This window comes from Alligator mississippiensis, chromosome 1 (genome assembly GCF_030867095.1).
Source record: "Alligator mississippiensis isolate rAllMis1 chromosome 1, rAllMis1, whole genome shotgun sequence".
Classification (NCBI taxonomy): domain Eukaryota; kingdom Metazoa; phylum Chordata; order Crocodylia; family Alligatoridae; genus Alligator; species Alligator mississippiensis.
Window position 1 is genome coordinate 232,325,141 of NC_081824.1, and position 23,088 is coordinate 232,348,228.

At 47.9% G+C, this 23,088-nt stretch overlaps 1 long non-coding RNA gene across 2 annotated transcripts; it reads left to right on the forward strand.

Moving 5' to 3' along the window:
* The first annotated feature begins 910 nt into the window (after positions 1-910).
* LOC109284009 (uncharacterized) lies at positions 911-22,524 on the forward strand. Of its 2 annotated transcripts, none has more exons than XR_009458938.1 (7): positions 911-1,176; positions 1,897-1,953; positions 5,575-5,673; positions 13,872-14,019; positions 17,060-17,202; positions 18,318-18,460; positions 20,054-22,524. It is a non-coding gene; the product is annotated as an uncharacterized LOC109284009 (long non-coding RNA). The 2 variants fall into 2 exon arrangements; XR_009458939.1 differs by having other exon boundaries at positions 13,872-13,985.
* The last annotated feature ends 564 nt before the right edge of the window (positions 22,525-23,088 follow it).

Here is a 23,088-nt window from a genome sequence, read left to right on the forward strand (position 1 = left end):
TAAATGTTATTATCCTTTACGTTCCCACATGGCATTTTCCACCTGTATCAGTGGCATTGCCAGCATTTACTGCGAGTTTGGAAGGCACTGAACTATTCTGGTTTCTATTACCTGTATACTGTGGACAAGTGTATTTCCCAATATACTTTTATTTAAACACCTGGCACTGCCCTGGAATCCTGCATCAGCCAGTAGTTCATTTACTGCTGTTGTTACATCATTGGACTCCATAACTGCAGATGCTTGAGTCATTTTGCACTACTTTTTTTATAAAACATTTTTGTTAATGTCAAGCACAGAGAGGGAGAGCTTCATTTTGGTAAGTCCATTAGGACAAAGGGGCATTTCTTTCACCCATTGTTCACTTTCCCTGTTATCCATGTTTCCCCCCATCAGTCACAGCTATTTCTAGGAGACGCAGTTATGGATGTCCAGACAAGGATTTTCCCATTTTTCTTCCTGAGTTATTTATGATATGGTGTATGAGTTTTGCAGATTTAAATACTTACTAGGGCTGTGCAAAACTTCAGTAGCCAATTCAATTCAGAGGAAATTTGGCCTGATTTGGTGGCTGAATCTCCATATCTGAATCAAATTGGGAGACCTATTAAAAGGTCCTAATTGAATTGGAAGCCTCTGAAACAATTTGGAGAGATTCGGGGAGATTCAGAAGGCTGGTAGCAAACAGAAACTGAGAAGGGGGAGGGGGATGCGGTGGTCTTCCATATATGGACAAGGCTTAGTGGGGTGGAAATGATTACTCTGATATTGACATCTGTAGCTAGCGAGTGACTGTGATCTTTCTCTGAGTTCCCTTCCAATCACAGTGCTTGCAGGGGAGTGATGGGGGTGGGGGGGGGGGGCGGTAGAAACAAAATATAAAGCTGTGTGATGTGATCTATGCGTCTTGTGAGCTGTGTTTCTCTTGAAGCAGCAGTGTCTGAAAGGCTCTGGTTTACTACCTAGGCTCTTGCTACCTAGTCTCTCTTCTTGTAAGTTGTATCCAATTGTGGCAGGGCACTGTTTTTGCCTGCCATTTTAAGGGCTGAGCTAAGCAGCCTGCAGGTGCTTGATTGCAGTGGCCATTTTAGATCTCTGGCTGCCTATATAAACAGAGCAGTTTGCTACTACTAGGATAGGCAGAAACATTGTCTGGCTTTATGCAACATCCTGGAGGTAAGGGCAGGCACTTAAGGGGATGGTTTAGAGGCTTGTGGTCCTGGGCATGACTAAAACTGCACCCTGCTGGGAGTGGGTGGCCTGGTGGGGCTCCCAGGGGTGCAGGAGCCCCCAGGAAATACTAGGCCACTTAGCAACCTGGTGAAAGTTGGGATGGGGTGGGTTAATAACTCCAACTTCCATAACTGAGTGGGTTACCCCACAGTAGGGAAGAAAGTGGACCCAGGTCAGAGAGTGGGCTATAGATTCAGAAGTCTGACTTAAAATACCCTTGAGTGGTCAGTGCTGGGGCCAGGACCAGAATGGTCAAAAGGGCCAGGGGCCCACAGTGAGGGATGTCCAGAGCTGAGGGACTGGAGTTTCTGACTGGCCTTGGAGGTAAGGCCAGGGCCTGTGTGGCCAAAGGTCCTGGGGAGACCATGCCCAAGAGAGGGAACAGTTAAGGGATCTAGGCAGCCCCAAATGAAGGCAAAGTAGGCTGCCTGAATGGAGGAATCTAGTTGGGATCCAGTTTGGAGGATTCTGGGACCCACTGTGGGGCCAGTGACATCAACAACTGCGGATGCCATCTGCAAGGCTTGGGCTGTAGTGTAGGGGAAGAACAGAGCCATAGATAGCACCCCCTGGCATCAGAGCAAGAAGTGGGTAGCCTCCTGCCTAATTAACATCCTAATAGTTCTGGAAATAAGTTTTAACCAGGCCTCTTTCTTGACTAAGAGGAGAGACCAACAGAAGAGAAAGATTCTGATGCTATGTGTTTCAAAATGTTCTAAGGTAAGAAACCTTCATGCCTTGTTTTGTCTTGATATATCAAGCTCTGTGTGCAGATTTTAACCTCCTCTCCTTCAAGCCAGAAGCTGATAACTGTTCCCAAAACATAGTGTTTTTTGTGACCAAGTAAACTGCTTACATGTGACAAACAAATGATCAACATTTTTCTGTTTCTTTCAAGGTTGCTTTGTCTGAACCCTGCATCTTTTCCTGCTGTCTAAATTATAAATACGCTTCTAAATTTGTAGAGGTCAGAGTTCCTTTGAAAACTCTCCTTGTGATCACTTGTATTGCTTTAAGTAAACCTAAATGGCTCTGCCAATTCTAATACAACCACAACACAAATTTTGATTTCTTCCACATAGTATATCATCAAGGCATGGCAGAGGAGGAGGTGGGTGGCTGCCCATAGAAACAGGTGGTGGGCCATTGGTAGACTGGCCCCAAGGAAGCTCCCTGTTACACCATTCCTTTCCTACTTACCTTTGCCTACAATCCCTATTGTTATCTCTATCCATTCCTCTCAACTGATTCTTCCCCCCAAATCCTCTTATTTGTTCTTGTTAGTCTATCTTCCCTTCCCCCCCCCCCCCCCCCAAAAAAAAAAAAATCTGTTTTGCCTGACTGTGTGTCATCACTGTGCAGGAAAGTACAACATATATTCTATGCAAACGCACATTTTGCAGCACACCAAACATTATGAAGACTGCTGGAAAGACAGGTGCCACGTCTTCTGGGAGGAGAGGGGACAGAGGGAGAACTTTAAGTTTCCCCCTGCCCCAAATATAGATACACCCTCTTTGCTGGCAGCAATGAGGCTTCTGCTGCTAGTCGGAACAAGGAGGTGCTAGCAGTGCCTGCACCACTTGCAACACCACTAACCATCAGCAGCATGATGTTCTCCACCCCAATGTCAGTTCCTAGCATAAGCCTTCTAGTACCAAGGGAGGAGCTGAGGCCATAGTGAAGGACATTCTGGGGAAAGAGGGGGAATCTGAGTTTGTGCCCCACACCTCTTAATGTTCCCCAAGAGGCAGGTCTCTTTCTTAAGAAAGCACCTCAGAGGAGATTTTAGGGACAGGTGCCTCAGCTTCTGTTGCTGTGCCTCTTTCTAGTGAGGAGGGGCATAAAGCAGGATCCCCATTCTCAACCCAGAAGCAGGTGGGTAGTGTAGTGTGGAATTGTTTTGAAGTGGGAGATGATCCTAGGTTTGCTATCTGCCATCACTGCTGAAAGCAGATCACCCAAGGGCAAGGAGTTGAAACACTTTGCCCCCACGGCAATGCTGCTGAATCTCAGGAGGCAGCACCCCCTTGCCTTTCTTCCTGCTCAGCCTGGCACGAGTGGAAGCATGTCCAAAAGAAGTCCCCCCCCCTCTCTATCCAAAGCCCCTGTCCCTAAGAAGGAGTGGCAGGCCCCCCTGGACCAGTGGGGGAAAGGCGGAGACAAAGTGGGGCATGTTCTGAAAGCAAGCGAGGTCACCCAGAGCATTGGGAAGATGCTTGCTCATGATGGTCAGCCCTTCTCCTTAGCTGAGTGTCTAGGGTTCAGGTGGCTCATGGCACTCATGGCCCCATTGTACCAAGTGCCTGCACGTACCGCCTTTAGCAGGACAGTGGTGCCCTCCCTGTATGAGGCACTCGGGGAGTATGTGAGAGAGGACCTGCACAAGCCTTGCACTTCACCTTGGACATCTGGAGCAGCTGGGATGGAGATCATGCCTACCTCTCCCTCACAGGGCACTGGTGTGATCAGTCAGGGTGTTGGTGGGCTCCCCTTCAAATGGAGGTGATGGATGAGTGCCACACAGCAAGGGAGATCATGATGGCCATGAACCACATGGTACAGGAGTGGCTTATTGGGCAGGGTGAGATCACCCATGGGTTAATGGTCACTGGCAATGGAGCCAATATGGTCAAGGCAGTGTGTAATGCCGACTTCGTTGGCATCCACTGCGTGGCGCAGAAGTTCCACCTTGTAGTGAGGGACATCTTGGGAGAGAATAGAGCTCCCGGTGACAGTGTCGTCACTATCTGCCAGCTCATTTCAAAATGCAGGAAGGTGACAGGCTACTTCCACCAGAGCATCAAGGGGGCAAGATGCTGTGGGACAAAGTGGCAGAGCTGAGCATCCCACAGCACAAAATCATCCCGTATGAGGAGACTCGGTGGAACTCCCCATACCTGATGCTGGAAAGGCTGGTGAAGCAACACAAAGCCATCCATAAGCTGGCCTTGCTTGGGAAGTTTCGGATCAGCAGTCTCCTTAAAAAATGGAGTAGGATACCATCTCCCAGAATTGGTCAGCCTCAAGCTGTTTCTCAAGGCCATCGAGAGCCTGAGCACTGATGATGCCCTCCTTAGCCAGGTGATCCCCATAGTGAAGGAGCTTGAGAATGAAATGGAGAAGTTCTAGGGGATCAATGTTCCTGGCTGGGGCAAGTCACTTTCACCAGAGGTGCAGACACTGGTGAAGCAGCTGAAGTAGGGCATCAAAAAAAGTTTGGATCCATTGCGGTCCAGTACAGTCCACACGCTGGTGGGCATGTGGAACCTGAGGGTGAAGAGGAGCATCTGTACCAGCAAGACCCTCAATCGCTGGATGGAGGTGCTGGTGAATAGAATCACAGAGACCGAAGGGCAGAGGTGGAGGAGACATGGAAGAAGGTGATCCACTTTCCTGTGCCTGCACTCCAACCACCAGATAATCTCCTCCACCACAGCCACTGCCAACGTGGGCTAAGGACATGGTTTAAATGTGTCAAGAGGCACCAGACCCCACCATCTGGCAGGTAGTGTGGAGGCCTCTGTGGCTATCTGTTTCACCAAGGATGTGGAACTGCTGCATTGTGACCCCTTGGCCTATGCGGCAACCCACAGCCAGGTGTGGCAGGATCTGGCCACACTTGCCTGGGAACACCAGTCCTGTCCACCCACTAGTGTTCCAAGCGAGAGGGTGTTCATTTCTGGTGATGTGACTCCCCACTGTACCTCCTTGGATCCTGGTTTGGTGAAGCAGCTGGTGTTACTCAAGGTGCACCTCCCACTGCTGGGGTTCCCCAGCTCCATGTGCAGATGCAGTGAGTGTCACCCTCCTCACCCATTTCCTTTTTTTTTTTTTTTTTTTAATTTGTTTTCGAACCTTGAGGTGCACTTTCACAGAAAGGCCTGCACCACTTTGCCTGAAACCTAGCAGGCCTCATGCCTGTACAAGGGGCTGCTACCCCTGCTGTTTTCATCTTGCTCTGCCTTAACACATACAAGTGATATGAGTTTTGCTTTCAACAGTTTGAAGTGCAGTATCACAGAAACCCCTCCACCTATCTCCTTGAAACTTAGTGGCTTCATGCCTTCCGAAGGGGCTATTTTCATCCAAATGCTGTTTTCATCTGAATCTGCAAAAAAAAAAAAAAAAAAATCACAAAGTTTTAGGTATTTTAATGATTCGCCGTTATAGTCTATGGCCGAATCTCTGAATCAGCATCAAATTTCCAAATCTGAATTGGCCAAATCAAATTGGGACTGATTCAAATCACTGTCCCTCCAAATCAGCTGAATCCAAAGTCTATACTTGCTGCTTCACACAGGCCTAATTATGTCATATTATTTGTATTTCTCTTATTAGATACTTCAGCTCCACCTGTTCGCCGGCAGCCTACTTCAATTATTCTTGGGATTCTCTGTCTAGTTTTGCTGATAGCAACAGGAGTTTTGGGTTACCTGGGTAAGTTCAGGGTGAAGGACCTAGAACAGATCCGACTGCAGTTCTTGCAATGTTTTGGAGGGGCATGGAAGTGTTTTCTGATGCCTCTGGGAAGGGACTGCAGTGCTATATTACTTGCACTATATCGTTGTAATACTAAATGTCTCTGTGGGATGTATGTAAGATCGAGCAGGAGGTGGGAGCTGGCAAATGAGGGAGGCAAAGCTGGACCATGAGTTGTGTGGAAGCTTTATTTGACATGTTCTTGTAGTGACTTTCTTTAATAAGTGCCTTCTTATTCAGGCTGAACCATGACTCCTCAACAGAAGAGTGATTTAGCACCTGAGCACATCATGTTTTGGGTACCAGATAACACAGGTTCACAGGTCCCTGTATGCTTCCCTTGCCTCCCCTACCCCCCACTTTTTTTTTAGGGGAATTAGATTCATGAAGGGTGGAAGTGAAAATCAAGATGACCTGATTGCAAAATGCCTGGTAGGGTAGAAGTGAGCCAAGGTGCTGGTTTCCATCTCGGTAGCACCAGTGTGTGGGAAAGATGCCTGACATGCCCTGCTGGCACAATTTCTATGTACTCGAAGCCAATTCTGTTTGAGGCTTGTTAGCTGGAGCCATTTCATCATTCCTCTCAGACCTGGACATTGCCTCCTATACACCATGACTGTGAGCAGGAATGTCATAGAGCATCTAACCCCATGGTGATAACATGGGTTTTGCTCCTGTGCTCTAAGCCCATCTCTGCCCCTGACACTGATGAATTGGCTGCACTTTACCATGCCTTTTTTCTCCACCCATGACAACATTCTAATAATCCCTTTTCATCCCAAATTAAACTAAGCAGCAGAAATACCAATCTTTTTCACAAGAGAGTCCATTCTATTATTTTACTTTATTTATTTATTTTTTTTAAATGCAGAAATGTTGGTTTGTGCCATTTGATATTAAACTGCATGAGCAGGTGATAGGGAAGATGGCAGCCTCTTGCACTGGTGTTTGGGGCCCTGGTGCTGTGCCTAGTGATAGGAGGCAGAGTCTACAATGTGCAAGGACGTGTGAGTGACTACTGCCCTCTGAGCAGGCCTGGCAGCCCTTCCTCATGTGTGAGGTTCCAGGGGCCAGAACAGAGCCCCTCATTGTCCCTATCACACTCCCTGCACATTAACCACTATATCAGAGGGACCTGATTGCTGACCAGTTTATGCTGGTGACAAATGTAGTGGCAGAAAATGACTCCAGAAATATGAAGCCAAAACTCTTTCTATGCTTGTAGTTTCTGCTTTGTGGGAAACTCGTAGACAAAACGGGGGCATGGCCACCATTTTAACTGTTTTCCTTTAATACTTTTTTTCAGTATTAAAAAAAAAACAACCAAAAAAACAAAAAAACAACAAATGACATTGTAAGGCTTTAGACCCATTCAATCATCAGGAATTGAATTTTTGGTTATAAAAATCCTGTTGTGTGTTGCGAACATAAACAGTTTGTCCTATATTCAAATGTTTGGTTTTACGTTTTTAAATATAACATTTAAGACAATTTCAGAATGCTGTTCTTTAAATATTTTAATTTTTCAGTCCAAGAATGGCATAATAAGACTTTTACATGTGCATGTGTCAGTTTTTGTCTATATATACATGCACATAGAAATTTAAACATAAATGTGTGCTTGCATTTTGCATATATCACTGACATGTCACTTGCTTGTGTGTGTGTGCGTGCAGTATCTTTTTTTCAACATACAGGATTTCCACGCCCTAGATGAATTGTTTATCTTTAATTTATCATCACATAATTTTCAGTTCTTGCCAGTAATGGTGTTATGTTTTTGTTAAATTCATATTTTTCATGCAGCATGGAAGACAGTGTTAATTAACAGCAGACAGGCTGTCTCACGGCTTTAGTTGATGTATTGGCACTTTTGCAAATTGGGCGAAGTGCAGTTTTCTAGTGCTGGTGTTGATGCTGTATTATCTTCTAACTGGGAGGACAGGGTTTTCATGGTTAGTTTACATGACTGGAATATGGATATAGACTTCTACAGTTTCTACGGGGTGGGGGGACCCCCCACAAGTGTTTAAAAAGGGAGTGGGGGTTTGGGTTGTAGCCGTGTTGGTCTAAGGACATAAGCAGACAAGGTTCCTTGGGTGAATTTGATATCTTTTATTAGACCAACCCAAATGGTTGGCAAATAGTTATTAAGCAAGCTTTCGGGTTCAAAAACCCTTCGTCAGGCTAAGGAAGCTTCAGCAGTTGCTGCGTGCTCTTCCTAGATGGAATGAAAAGTAAAGAAGCCAGGGGCTGGGCTGGGCAGTCAGTTGCCAGGCAGATTATAATGTATCAAAAATCCAATGTCTATGTTTAGTCCCTGATCTCTAGTATCTAGCAGGTTGATGAAATGGAGCTCATAGGCTCATCTCTGGGAAGTGTTGTGTAAGTTTCCCTTGAGGATTAGGACTGAGAGACTGGAGAGAGAGTGGCCCTCCTGTGAGAAATGTGCCCCCACCGGTAATTGGGTGTTTCTGTCTTTGATGGATTTCCGGTGTGCGTTCATTCTGGTGCGCAGTTGTTGTCTGGTCTCTCCTACATATCTTCCATCAGGGCATTTGGTGCATTGGATGAGGTATGTTACATTTCTGGAGGTGCAGCTGTAAGATCCTGGGATGCTGATAGCTCTGTTGTGGGGTGTAGTAATAGTGGGGGTGGTGGAGATGTGTTGGCAGGTTTTGCATTTCTTGTCCTGGCACGGTCTGGATCCTTTTGGTGTGTTATGCGGTTGAGGAAGTTTGCTTCTGGTGATGAGGTTGGTGAGGTTTGGTGCTTGTCTGAAGGCTAGGATGGGTGGCTCTGGGAAGATCTTCTTAAGAATAGGGTCTCTTTCTAGTACGGGTTGCAATTTTTTGAGGATTTTCCGTACAGGTTCAAGGGAGGGGTGATATGTCATACCCAGCGGTGTGCGATTTGTGGGTGTTTCAGTTCTGTACTGCAGCAGTTCTTCACGTGGTATCCAGGTGGCTCTTTCAAATGTGCGATCAACCTCTCTGGAGGAGTGTCCTTGCTGGGTGAAAGCCTTTTTAAGATTGGTGAGGTGGCGATCCCGGGTGCTTTCTTCAGTACAGATGTGGTGGTATCTGAGGGCTTGGCTGTATATCACCGCTTTTTTGGTGTGTTTCAGGTGATTGCTGGTTCTGTGCAGATATGTGTGTTGGTCTGTGGGTTTCTTGTATACTGTGGTCTGTATTTTACCCTTCTGGATACTGATCATTGTGTCTAAAAAGGAGATGTTGGTGCTGGAGTATTCTAAAGAAAGTCGGATGGAGGGATGGTGACTGTTGAATTACTGGTGGAACTCAATCGGAGATTGCAGGTTCTCACATTGATGACATCTTCATCATTTGGACTATCATAAGTACAGCAAGGGTTTGATGGTGCAGTTCTTAAGGAAGTCTTCTTCCAGGTGGCTCATAAAAAGGTTGGCATACTGTGGGGCCATTTTAGTGCCCATAGCTGTTCCCATCATCTGGAGGAAGTGTTGATTATTAAAAGTGAAATTGTTGTGTGTGACGATGAAGTGTATAAGGTCAGTAATATCTTTGGGTCTGTATTCTGGGTTGTAATCTTGTTCGTGTAGATATGTAAGGCAGGCTTGGATGCCATCCTGGTGCGGGATGTTGGTATATAGGCTGGTAACGTCCATGGTGGCTAGGAGTGTGTTGCTGGGAAGGTGGTCTATGTTTTTAAGTTTCCGTAGAAAGTCTGTAGTGTCTTGTACAAAACTTGCTCTGTGGGTGACAAGCAGTTTTAGGATGGATTCAACGAAACCTGATATTTCCTCAGTTAGGGTCCCATAGTTGGATCTGATAGGTCTGCCAGGGTTCCCTCATTTGTGGATTTTAGGAAGCATGTAAAAAGTCCCTGGGTTAGGTAGCGGGGGGATCAAGGTCTGTAGTTTTTCTTGTAGTCTTGATTGAAATGATTTGATGGTATTGTTGAGGTTTTTTTGGTGAAAAGGGGAGTAGGATGTTCTTGTAGTTCTTTGTAGTAGGTGGTGTCAGAGAGCTGTCTCTTGGCTTCCTTTATGTAATCCTCACGGTTTAGGATGACTATGGCTCCTCCTTTATCTACTGGTTTTAGTGAGCATTGCCTTGTATATGACAGGTGGAATGAAGCCAGGTCAATCTTTTACTCCAAAGGCATTTGCAATTACAACTAGTTGTCCATGAATAACTACTTATTTCTACTGTTCATGAGGTGCATTTTTTCATGTCAAATGGACATAATCTGTATAATATGTAATGAAGTAAAAAGTATATTAAAAAAAAATAGTGCAGTTTGTGCATATGGTGAGAAGACTGTCACATGCAAGTTCCAGGAAGTGATCCATCTCCTTCATTCAGCACTGGGGAGGGCTCATCTGGAGCACACTGATCAGTGCCCACACTTCTAGGAGAGGGGGACTAATTAGGGAGTGAAGAGAAACTAACTAGAGGTGTGCGAAATCTGGGAAACAGGGTTATCATCTAGGAAATCCAGGACACTGACCCCCTTCTACCGCTGCTTGTTCTCACAAGTTGGCAGGGATGGGGATGCATGCCTGGCAGGCAGCAGTGCCTGCCTTCCTGCCTGCAAGGTGCACTGAGCCACTCTAATTCCTGGTGAGACTGTGCCCAATGCCCCTGTGTTTCCTGAATGCCCATTAAAATTCTCAACAGCCAGCCAGGATGAACCTGTGAAATCCAGGACTGTCCCAGCTAAAATAGGACATACGGTCACTAAGGCTGTGTGAAATTTCACTGGGTGTTTTGTTTTGATGCTGTTTTGATGTGTTTTGAGCTCAAAACAGTGAAATAGAAATGCAACAAATAGCTTTGAAATGAAACAAGGGCACTTGAAGCATTTTGTAACTTTCAAAATGTTTTGAGCTTGAAGCTGGGCTTACTTGACTTCAGCATCGGTCCCAGGTGGCAGCAGTGGCAGCTTCCTGTCATCCAGCGCACAGATCCAGGAGCCCACACCCTCTGGGAGGACTGCAGGGCTGTTCTGGACTCCTTCCAGGGGTCCAAGCCCCTGGGTCTGCTCACCAGATGACAGGAGGCTGACACTGCTCCCTGGGACTGGCAGCAGCAGCAATCTTCCCTGGCACTGGGCACAGCTGCACCCAGCGCTGGTCTCAGGTGGCAGCCTGTGCCTCCTGTCACCTGGCACTTATCCAGGGGCTTGCACCCCTGGCAGGAGTCCAGCACAGCCCGGCAGCCTCCTGGGGGTGTGAGCCCCTGGATCTGTGCCCTGGTGAGAGGAAGCTCAGCCTGCTTATCTCACCTGGGACTGACACCTCCCACTCACCTCCCAGCCCACCTCCAGCCCCCACCTGGCTGCAGCCCCTGCCCAGTTGCACTCCCTTCCTGGCTCTAGGCCCACCCATGCACTACCTGGATCCAGCCCTGTATGGCAGGGGGCAATGTGGCTTAGCCCTAGCCACCAGGTATCCACCACCTCTGCCACAGCACGCTGCTGCTGCCCAGCTTGGTGTGGTGTGGCACACAGCCATGTGCTTTCAGGTAGCTCTGGGCTTTCACCTGGGGCTTCATTCTACTCACCAGGACCTCTGGCCACACTGGCCCGGGTCCTGTGTGCATGAGCCCTGTGCACCACTTCTGTGCACACGGGACCCAGAACAGTGTGCCTGGCAGTCCCTGAGAGCAGTGCATTGCCCCAAGTGACAGTCCGGAGTTGCCTGAAAGCACATGGCCCTGTGCGCCACCACACCAAGCTGGGCAACAGCAGCATGCTGTGGAAAAGGTGGACAATACCTGGCAGCTCGGGCCAAGCTACGCTGCCCCCCGCAGTGCAGGGAGCGAAGAGCATGGCTGCAGATACTGGTAAGCTGCGGGGGGCATGCTGGGGGAGCTGGAGCTGGGAGAGGAGCGTGTGGTGGGGGGGGGGCGGGGCTGTATCTGGGTGGGAGCCACACAGGGGGGTTGCAATGAGGAGGGGAGCACAGGGGGCCTGGAGCCAGCCATGGGCTAAGTGAGGGACAGTAGCCAAGCAGGAAGGTGTGCGGGGGGGACTGTAGCTGAGCAGGGAGGCAAGCGGGGGGCACCCATCCCAGGTGGCACATACAGTCTGAGCTTCTTCTCACCTGGGCACAGATCTGGGGGCTTGCAGCCCTGGGAGGGCTGTCAGGCTGTGCTGGACTGCTCCCAGGTCTGTGAGCTCCCAGATCTGCACTGGATGGCAGGAGGCTCAGGCTGCAGCCTGGGACTGGCACTGGGCACAGCCTGCACCCAGTGCCATCCTCTAGTGCACATATCTGGGGGCTTGCATTCTGGGAAGAGTCCAGCACAGCCCTGCAGCCCTCCCAGGGGTACGAGCCCCCAGATCTGCACTGGCTGACAGGATGCTCAGGCTGCGGCAGCAGCAGTCATCTCCAGTGGTGGGTGCAGACCACACCCAGTGCCAGTCCCAGGTGGAACAAGCAGCCTGATCTTCCTCTCATTGGGGCACAGATCTGTGGGCTTGCACCCCCGGAAGGGTTGTGGGGTAGTGCTGGACTCCTCTCGGGGGTGCAAGCCCCCAGATCTGTGCGCTGTATGACAGGAGGCTGCTGCTGCCAGCAAGTGTCAGCACTTTTGGGTTGATCAATTTGAGGTATAGTTTCCCAGAAACCTCTGCTTGAAACTTGGCAGCCTTCATTCCCTCATAAAGGGCTATCATCTCTGCAATTTTCATTCAAATCAGGCAAGGAATGACAAATTTTAGGCATTTTAATGATTCCCCATTATAGCCTATGGGCACAACATTGACACTCATCAAAACAGCAAGATAGATTTGACTAAACGAAACAGTGCTTCGAAATGAGACACAACCCTGTCCCTTTGAAACAGTGAAATACAGGTCAAAATGAAATGTTGGTGTTTCACACAGCCCTAATGTTCACCCTAGGTTTAGGGAACAGGATATATCTGTGTGGGTAGTATTTGTCTCAACCTACAAAATTCAGCAAATCCTGGATGACTTCTTTATGCATCCCTCCAGGGAACCAGAATGGGGATACTGAGTGCACCATGTTTCAGGCTCTCACAGCCTAGTCATTGTTCCCAGGACTTCTGGCAGGCCAACAATTCATCAATAATCTAATCCTGTATGGGGGTTCTTTAGTGACCTCATTTCATCCCCTTCAGCCACTCCCAGGTTTTGCAAGCTATGCCAAGAGCAAAACCCAAACACAATGACATGCAGCTGGGGGTCTTCCTCTGAGCTTTCCCCAGGCTTCTGCTCCACTCTGCTGCCTTCTCCCAACTCGGGTCCTGCTGGGCCTTACACAGTTTATCCAGTCTCCTATATTGCTTCTCCGCTCAGCACAGGGATCTCTTCCAGCCAGCACAGCCAGCGTCAATTCTCAGTTCCCTGCACTGCTTCTTTCTGCTCCCAGCAGCGAGCTGCCTCCAAGCCAGGTCAGACTCCCCCTCTGCCTCTGAAGCAGGACTTAAATAGCCAAACATGAATAGGTCTAACATTTTGAAAAAGGGGTGCAGGTGGTGAGGCCCATCATTACATATAAAACAACATATTTTTCTCCAGTTAAGAATAAACTAGAATCTGTTCTCATATGCTGTTCTCATATGGGGCTGTATATTCAGTTTAAGATTGAAGCAAAAACAAATATAACTCCATTGTTTTTTCACTCATTCCAATCTGGAGGGCTGTGAAATAGGAGCTTTATTCAGAGGAGCAGTTAACAGACAGGTGAATTGCAGAACAATGGTTAACTTGACTGGTGGAACATCAAGACCATTAAAAGAAGAGAGAGTCCTTAGTACATTTGGAACAAAGAGTTTAGGAGGGATCAGGTAGATTATAAGAAGCCATGAAGTCATGGAGAACAGCTGACTTTTCCATCTGCAAAAAAATATGGTAGTTTTGAAATATTTTGCTTGAAATGAGGAGGTGAAGCCCAGAGCTGGACAGTTGTACAGAAATGAAGTTCTTCAGCAGAATTATATTTTTAATTGTGGAAGCTCCAGGAGTCTTAGGCTCACTATTGAGAAATCACCATTATTTCCCCAGGTGGAAAAACACTTTATCAGAAAACGCGTACAGGAAGTAACCATAGATTGTATTAGTACAAACAGGTCTTTGTGACAATATAATCAGAGAATGTCAGATCTGTGAAACTGCTGTAACACTGGTGTGCTGTTCTGAAGTTTTAGTCACTGAGCTCAGCTGTGAGAAGGGAAACATCACCCAGCTGCTGATGTCCTGCCCAAGCCAGACACCATGCCTTCCAGGAACTCCAGAGGAACAGCCTCGTGATGCAGGTAAATGATGAGACAGCAGGAGTTGTATGCTCAGGTAAGACCCAGACCTATCTTGGGGCCTCTCCTTGTACTGCAGTTTTGCCGCTCTTGTGAAACGTTGACCTTGAATAAGGGATCAAACCAGAGATAAGTAGGGGGGAAAGCAACCTCCTTAGGTCATTGAGTCCAACAGCCTGCCTGTGGCAGAATCATCCTATCCAAACCATCCTATACAAGCCCCTTTTCAAAAGTACACATTCAACCCTCACACAACCAATAGGTATGACACCCTAACCAGCTGCAGATAAAGTAGGGGATAGCAGTCAAAATCTTGCTCGTCTAAAAGTTGTTAATGCATGCTCAATAGATCCCAGGAAGAGGACCATACCCTGAACTACAGAGGAAAGCAACTCCCACCCTTCCCCTACAGATGCCAACAGATTTCCTTCCTGATCCCAGATATGGTGATTGATCCAACTCTGAGAGGAGGGGCAAGGTCCTTTAGCCAGGAACCTCCAGCCTTAAGTCAAAGGAGGAGCACTGGCACACTCCAATCAAAATACTCAGCCTTGGTTGTAGCCAATACCTCTGGGGAAGGTATAAAACCCCACTTGCCTCATATAGAAAGCATGGGTGTAGAGCAGGAGGGAAATTCCCACCCAGCACCAGGCAGGAGTCCTCAAATCCCAGAAGCATGGGGAATAGCCATAGTGTAGCTGAGCCTAGTTTTGACCTCAATCACCCATGACCAGTGACTGTCCAGTTTCTTGAATACCTCCAGTGACTGAGAGTCCACAGCTTCCCCTGGCAGTATATTCCATTGCCTTGCTTTTTTAATTGAAGAAGTGTTCCTTAAATTCAATCTAAGCCTACTTTGCTGTAACTTCAAGCCATTGATCTGATCCTCCTTCTTGCAATGAGAGAGAAAAGGTGCTTTCCCTCTTCTTTATGGTAGCCCTTTCGGTATTTGAAGACTATCGTGTCCCTTCTTAAATATTGTTTCCGCAAGCTGAACATGCCTAGCTAGTTCAGCCTCTCCAAATATGACTTGCTTTCCAACCTCTTTATCAACTTTGTCTCTGGCTTCTGGACCTTCTTTAACTTCTGTACGTCCTTTTTAAAATGTGGAGCTCAAAACCTCACTCAGGAACCTACATGAGGCTGAACCAGTGCCAAGTAATGGCACTATCACTTTCCATGTCTTGCACCTAATTCTTCTAGAGATGCAACCCAAAACTGCATTTTCCTTTTGTGAAGCTGCATTACACTCATACTAAGCCATGATCTACCATTCTTAGCCTATGATCTACCAAGACTCCCACATACTTCTGCATAGTGCTACCATCCACCCAGGTGTTACCCATTTTATATTTGTGTTTTTGATGGTTCGTCTCAAGGTGTAGAACCTCGCATTTGTCATCTTTGAACCTCATCTTTTAGCTTCAGCCCAGCTTTCTAATTTGTTGAGACTGGATCCTTTTCATTTGCATCGCCTGTCCTCCGGCATGTTCACAATCTCAGAGAGAGAGACTCTAGAGCAGGGGTAAGCAATTATTTTGGCTGGAGGACCTCTTCATGAATTTGGAGAGCTGTAAAGAGCCATAAGAGTAGTGCCACCCCTGGTCACCATTTGGGGATTGAAGTTCTGCTCCCTAAAACCTGACATTTTCCACTCAAAGTCCCTCTGCTTTCCCCAGAAGTACTCCTTTTTGGAAATGGGTTTGCCATCTTGGAACTGGAAAAAACCCACAAATTATACTAAAAATCAAACATCCACTATAATATATTTTAATTTTATTTTAAAAAGTTGTTATTGTCCTGGTTTGTGTGTTTGCATTCTGTATATAGAGGTGAAGTCTTACTCTTGTATATTGTGGGGGTTATGGAGGGGTATGTGTGGAGGTGGGTGGGTGGGTATGGGTGTTGTGGGGAGGTGTTTGGGGGATGTATGAGTGGGTAATGGGGTTTCTGGGGGGATGTGTGGGGCAGGGTTTACATAAAGAGGTGAGTGCACGAGTGGGGTGGTGTTTGTGCAGGTAGAAATGAGTGGGGCTCCCAGAGGAGTGCGGATGTGTGCGGTGTGTTGGGGGGTACATGTAGGGAGGGGTATGGGTGGGTGGTGTTATTTGAGTTCGCGTGTGTGTGTGTGGGGGGGGGGGAGAAGATGTGGTTGTGGGGTTTGCAGTGGAAGGTCTGTGGGTATGGTGGGGTATGCATGGGAGCACCCTGTGCACGCCCCCCCATAGCCAGTCAGCACCCTGCAGCACCTTCCCACCACCACCAACGTTGTGCAGCCCCAGTGCATGGGCTCCTGGCAGCTGCTGCAGGAAGCAGTGGGCAGCAGCGAGGGGGAGGGGTCACTTTCCCTCTGCACCAAGCACACATTTGCCCTGCTGGCGCTGGTGCTGCTGCAGCTCTTTAGTGTGAACAGGCAAGTCTGCAGCAGGAGCAGGGTGGGTCTGGGCTGCGCATGGGTTCCTCTTAGTACCAGAGGTTGGGTCCAGCAGCGGCGGCAGCCAGAAGCAGCTGCTGGTGCTTGGGTTGCCTAGAAAGACAGTCCAGTGAAGAACCACCTAGCCCTGCTGCGTGCCTGGGGTGGCAGGATGCATCATGGTGGGACGGTGCCTGGGCCTTCAGTGTGTAACGTTATATTTCAAATTAAGGAGGACTAGGAAAAAGAAACCTAAAATAGGGAAAAATAGAAACAGAATACTTACAAAATGTGGAAATCTTCGAGCGACCCAAACAGAGAATAAATTGAGGTTCTGAGTTGATTTTAAATGGCCATGATTTTGCCATTATACCCAATCAGGAATGAAAAATTGTTTAAATACTCGCAAACTTTCAGGGGAGGAAAAACCACTTCCCTACCCCACAGCAGCCATTACTGTCTTGAGCTGACTTTGAGGCTGGCTCCTGTCAGTCTGCTGCTGCTGTTCCTGGCTCTTGACCACCTCATAGTACTGGGGACAAGATCCTAGCTCCTGTCCCCAGATAGAAGGCAAAGGAACAAGGTGGGCATGAAATCCCTCTGTCTCCAGCACAGGAGTGATGGGGGATGAGGGAAGCTGATTCTTGGTGTATGTTTGTTCCAGGGGAGAAGTGTCCAGTATGGTGGGTTGTCCACAAGGACAGTTCCTATCTCTTTTCTCCTGAAAAAGGAACTTGGGAAAAGTGTCATTCCTCCTGCATTTCACAATCTGCCCAGCTGCTCACCATTGAGGGTGGAGAAGAGCTGGTGAGTGAATGTTTCCTGTAATACTATATCAATGCAAAATGTCTAGGTGAATAGATCCAGAGGAGCCAGGTCCAGGGGCTTGGCTTTCTCTGGCATGGTCTCAACTGGGGATTTCCAACAGGAGGTTCCTGAGGGCTGGTGGGTTGGTAAGTGCAACACACGCTAGAGAGCTCCTCACTCTTGGCAAAGGAATTAGGGACTGTAGACAGCCATTCCTCACGGTACAGGATAAGAAGAGAAGACCATGACACTGTCAGGCAGACAAACTAGCCTGGGAGCAGAGTGGGGATCAGCAGCCATGCACTGTGTTTCAGGAAGGACTGGGCAGAGCCCACCATCTGTCTTGTACTGTGAGTAGGTTTGCTCAACCCTGAAACATCTCCAGCGAGGGCCAAAATAGCACAAGCATCCCAATGGTCTGCACTCTCAGCCTGATTTCTAAAGTGATTTTAGACTCCAAAAAATGTAGGATCTTCTGAGAAAAAGGGTCTGCACTGATGGGTTCCCATGTGCAGTATGGTTGTGATTCCTTTTGTAGATAAACTTTGTGTTTTTTCCTTTGGATACTCCGTGAGCAGAAAATAACCAAAGTCCCATGCCTGGCTTTCTAGTTTCCTCCATCTCCTCAGTTGCCCTCCCCCCCCACATTAGAAGGTGTGAAGGGGATTGATTTGGCTGATAGCTGAACCCACTACTCAAGGGGAAAACTGTGGTTTAAGGAAGACATCCAAGGCTGCAGTGTAACCTCTGGCAAACAAAGACTGGGCCCCAGGGCTGTTCCCATTGTGAATTTTGGGATAGTATAGTTAACCCAGCTCCTGTCTGCACCCTTAACTAACTACACAGATGTTAATGGAAATGTCCTGACAAACAAAAGGTCCGGGCTGCAACATTTTATATAGCAGGCCAAATTCACTTGGTTTTGGGAAGTAAACTGCAGGTGAGCAAGCAGTCTGTAACCCTGGAAGTGAGAACACAACGTTAGGTACAGGGGTGAGCTCTGCACCGAGGCCTGCAGGAGTACTGTGTGTGGGGAACTGGCAGCACCCAGCTAGCGCTCTCCTGGCATTCTCACTCTCTGACAGCTGAAATAATTAATTTTATCTGTATTTTAGGATTTCATAAAAAAAGAATCATTTCACTATTTTGAAGATCATGATGGTGTTTCCCAGTACCACACATTCTGGATTGGGCTGTCGTATGATCCTGGATCCAGGAAGTGGGTTTGGACAGATGACTCGGATCTCTCCTCTGGCTTGTAAGTCTGTGTCACTAGGATGCCCTCACATCTGGACCAACGTGCATCATTCCCACCACTGTGCAATTCACCATGGAGATGAGAGCTAAAGACTGCACCACACAAATGGGGTCTTGAACTTTGCTAGAGACTCACCTAGCAATAGACTCACCTACTAGTGCAGGTCCCAAACAACCCCACCCTTTGATACATAGATTCAAAGATGTAGGGTGTGAGGGACCTTGTAGATCTTCTAGTCTGACCCCCTGCCGTGGGCAGGAGAGCAAACTAGGCTCAAATGACCCCAGCCAGGTAAATGTCGAGCCTCCTTTTAAAGACCCCCAGGGTAGAAGCCATCACCACTTCCCTTGGAAGATGGTTCCAGATCCTACCTGCCTTGACTGTGAAGTAGCGCCTCCTGTCATGTAGTCTAAACCTACTCTCTAGCAACTTATGGCAGTTATTACTCTGGGAGCCGCTCGGGGAAACAAGGTCTCTCCCAATCCCCACTGGTACCAGCTAGTAAGTTTATAGACAGCCACCATGTCCCCTCTCAGCCTTCTCTTGTGAAGGCTGAACAGGTTCAGGTCCAGTAGCTTCTCCTTTTACGGTCTGCCCTGCTGTCCCCGGATCATGCGAGTGGCCCTCCTCTGGACCCTCTCAACGCTATCCACATCCCTCCTGAAGTGCAGTGCCCAGAAATGGATGCAGTACTCCAGCTGTGGCCTGACCAGTGTTGCACAGAGGTGAAGGATCACCTCCTTGGACCTGCTTGTGATAAACTTGTTTCCCAATGCTCCTCCAGAGCTGTGGTCTGATCACATCTAACTCTTTACATGTGTGAGGGGCCTTTCACCCTCATCCACCACAAGCAGACCTACAGTTTGAAAGTCTAAGAGAAACTGGTGCGGGGGGCCTGGGGAAGTCTGTGAGTGCAACGGCAGAGGGTAGAAACAGGGCCATGACACCTCCTCACTTTGCTAACATCTCTCTCCATAACAACAAATCTGTATTCTGAGGTGCATCATCACTTTGGAAAGGGCAGCCAGTTGGGCTACTCAAGGTTCACAGCATTTGTTCATTACAAGGGAGCATGAGATGTTGGGAAAGGGGAGGTGGTATACTGAAGAGCCACTTGATACTTGAGTTTATATGATGGATTCTGTGTGTGCTCAGGTGATCTGTGGCTGCATATGGAAGTATGGAAAATTTTCTCTCTCAACATAGGAAATGGAGATCCCTCAAGAGAAAAATAGTTGGCTATAGGAGGCACACAAATTAGAGCATGTACCATGTTTCATTCCAGGAGCAGTTTCTGGCAAGGGGACAATTAGGTGAGGAAGGGTGCACATGGCCAGCACATGATTTTTAGTGCACCCTGTCTTGTACAACATGCCATGTGCATGAAGGGATCCTGTGCTTAGATAGTCTAGTCTCACCCAACCACTTCCAGCCTTGAACAACAAACCATCCCTGATCCTCCTTCTGTTAGGTCATTGGTCAGCATAGCCCACTGTAGGTACAGCCAGCTCTGAGAGCCCCCCAGCCCTGTGTCTTGGTGTGGTGAGTTCAGGGAGGTGGAGATGAACTGTAAACACTGGACTTCCATTCCAGGTTTGATCTCCAAGACTTCAGTCTTCAGAATGATCAGGACAGAGTTTGTGCCTATATCCAAGGTGGGAGAGCTAAGGCTGGAGGAATCTGCAGAGAAACTCACTTCTGCATTTGTGAGAAGAGAACGAAGGAACCGGTAGGGACACGTTAACAGGAAAACCCCACCAGTTGTGCTGGTCACAGGGGACGAATCAAAGCCATAACTGCAGCAGGGAGAGGAGTGAGGTGGTGTGGAAGTGCACCCTTCATCCAAGAACCTGGAATCCTCTGCTGTCATCTTCAGGGAGTACGAGAAAAAACTAAATCGCATTATGAGGCAGTGGAGCTGCTAGCTCGGGGTAGGGTGGGATGCCACATAGGCACAGGCCAACATCATCTATTTCTGTCTCCTTGGGAATGTCTTGTGCATGCCTATTTCCTGAATCGGTTCTCTGCCATCCCCTGCTGGCAGCAGCAGCCTGCTGTCATTCCACATCATCCAGAGGCCTACACCCCCCAGGAAGAGCTGGGGGAAGCAACCAGAGAGCTAGGGGAAAGATTGGGGAGCTGGGGAAATGGTCAGGGACCTGAACATTCCCCCAGCCCCTGGCTCAATTCCCCAGCTCCTGGGTTGATTCCCCAGCCCCAAGTACAATTCCTCAGCTCTCTGATCATTCCCCCAGCTCTTTCTGGGGTTCACGGGGTCCCAGATCATAATGCCGGGTTTTTGCAGGCTGCCACTGCAGGCTGGACCCATGTGTCCTTGCCCAGACCAACCCACCACAAGAAAGAGCAGACATTTGAGATGTCTCAAGTGTTGGCAGTGTTAGATCTATGAGGGACCTGGGAGATTGATCAGTGGGAAAAGGGAATTGTAGTGGACTGCAGTTGTAGGATACACTGGAGAGTCAGGTGATACAGAAATGTATCTAATGGATAGTGTCTGCACTTGTGCAGTCTGTGTATTTTACATGGGACTGTGGGGACTAGAGACACCTCTGGGTACAGTACTTGGTTGTAAGAAAGGGAGGAGAAAACCTCCATTCTACAGGTTTGATTCCTGGAGGAATTTCTGGAGATTAATTTTTTTCTGAAGAGAAGATTAGCCTGTACACAAGGTTCATGGATTCATAGATTCATAGATGTTTGGGTTGAAAGGGACCTTAGTAGATCATCGAATCCAACCTGCTGCCCTGAGCAGGAAAGAGCTCTGGGGTCAGACAACCCCAGCCAGGTGCACTTCTAGCCTCCTCTTAAAGACCTCCAAGGTAGGGGAGAACACCACCTCCCTTGGAAGCCCTTTCCAGATTTTGGGAACCCTTACAGTAAAGAAGTTTTTCCTGATGTCTAACCTAAATCTGCTCTCTGTCAGTTTGTGGCCTTTGTTCCTAGTTACTCCAAGAGGTGCCCTGGTGAAAAGAGCATCGCCAATTCCTTGCTGTCCCCTACTGATGAATTTGTAGGAGGCCACAAGATCACCTCTCAGCCTTCTCTTGTGGAGGCTGAAGGGATCCAGGGCCCTCAATCTCTCCTCATAGGGTTTTGCCTGCAGCCCCCTAACCGTACAAGTGTCCATACTCTTAACCCTCTTGAGGTTGTCCACATCCCTCTTGAAGTGTGGAACCCCAAACTGGACGAAGTACTCCAACTGCAGCCTGGCCAATGCCGCATAAAGGGGAAGTGCCACCTCCTTGGACCTGTTTGTCATGAACCTGCTAATACATGATAAAGTGTGGTTACCTTTACTGCTCATTTCATCACATTAATAACTCATGTTCATCTTTCAGTGAACAGTAACTCCAAGATCCCTTTCTGCTGTTGTGCAGGTTGACCACACCCCACTTTGTACTATATGCTATGACTGTGCGTGCAGGGGTCCTGGGCTGGGAGACTCTCCTCCAAGACATCTAGCCTTGAGCATCTCTGTCCCTCTTATGTTAGGCTGTGGCCTCAGTGTCCCCCACTTCCAATACACCCAAGGAAGAGAGCTCCCAGCCATGTGTCCTGGTGAACTGCGCTCAGGTGGAGGGACCTACACTGGAAGCACTATGACTTTGTATTCCAGGATTTAGCTCCGAGGCATGCAAATTTGAACAACACCACTTGTGCATTTGTCCAAGGCAGGGCAGCTAGCATAGTCAGGAGTAAAGAAACTCAATTCTATATTTTTGAAAAGATGAAGAATCTAGCAGGTGAATATTTAATGGATCAATCCAGCAGAGAGATGGTGCACTGGATACTGATGGGGGAGATGGCTGCAGGAGTCAGGTGGGTGTGGGAGTGCAGAAATGAAAAGGATCCACCAGTAAAGAGCCTGGATTCTTGTGATGCTATTTGCAGGGATAAGAGAAGAGATTATATCACATCCTCTGGCTGTGGGATCTGTGAACTGCAGGAGCCCTGAGGGCAGGCCTTTCTAGAGCTCCCCTGGGGAGACCCCATATATTCTACTTTCTACAGAAATGTAAACTTCATTCTGAAAATAAACCATCTCCCACCACCTGTTTGTTCCTGTGCATGAGTAATGGGGGTAAGGTGGTGAGGAATGGGTGTGCATAACCTCCTGGGTCTGATGGAAAAAAAAAGACGTGCTCCATGTGAAACCCGGGTAGATCCAAGGGTGTGCCTTATTCTCAATTGAATGGGATAGGTAGGCAGGAAGCAGTGCTGTGAAAGGGATGCCAGAATTTCGAGTGGATCCCTCTTTTCTTTATAGAGTTAGCCCAAGCCCAAAATTCTTAACTATATACAACTTATTAAGTTATAATATACATAAGCATAAGACTACACAGTGAACATTAACCAATAAACAAGGTCAAACCCTAAATAACACTATTTACAAACACCACAATACAACATTTCAATTTAAAAATATAAGGTGCAAACATGAACAATCTTAAGAACATCTATTACTTAATATAGTCCCTGACCCATGGCAAGAGATAGTCCTCCTTCCAATGGGGTCCCATGGGGTGCGTGTCCAGGAAGCACCAGGTGCCCCTCCCATTAGGGCCTTGACTAGGTGGGGAGAGGCTGCTCACCCAGCCTCTTCTCTG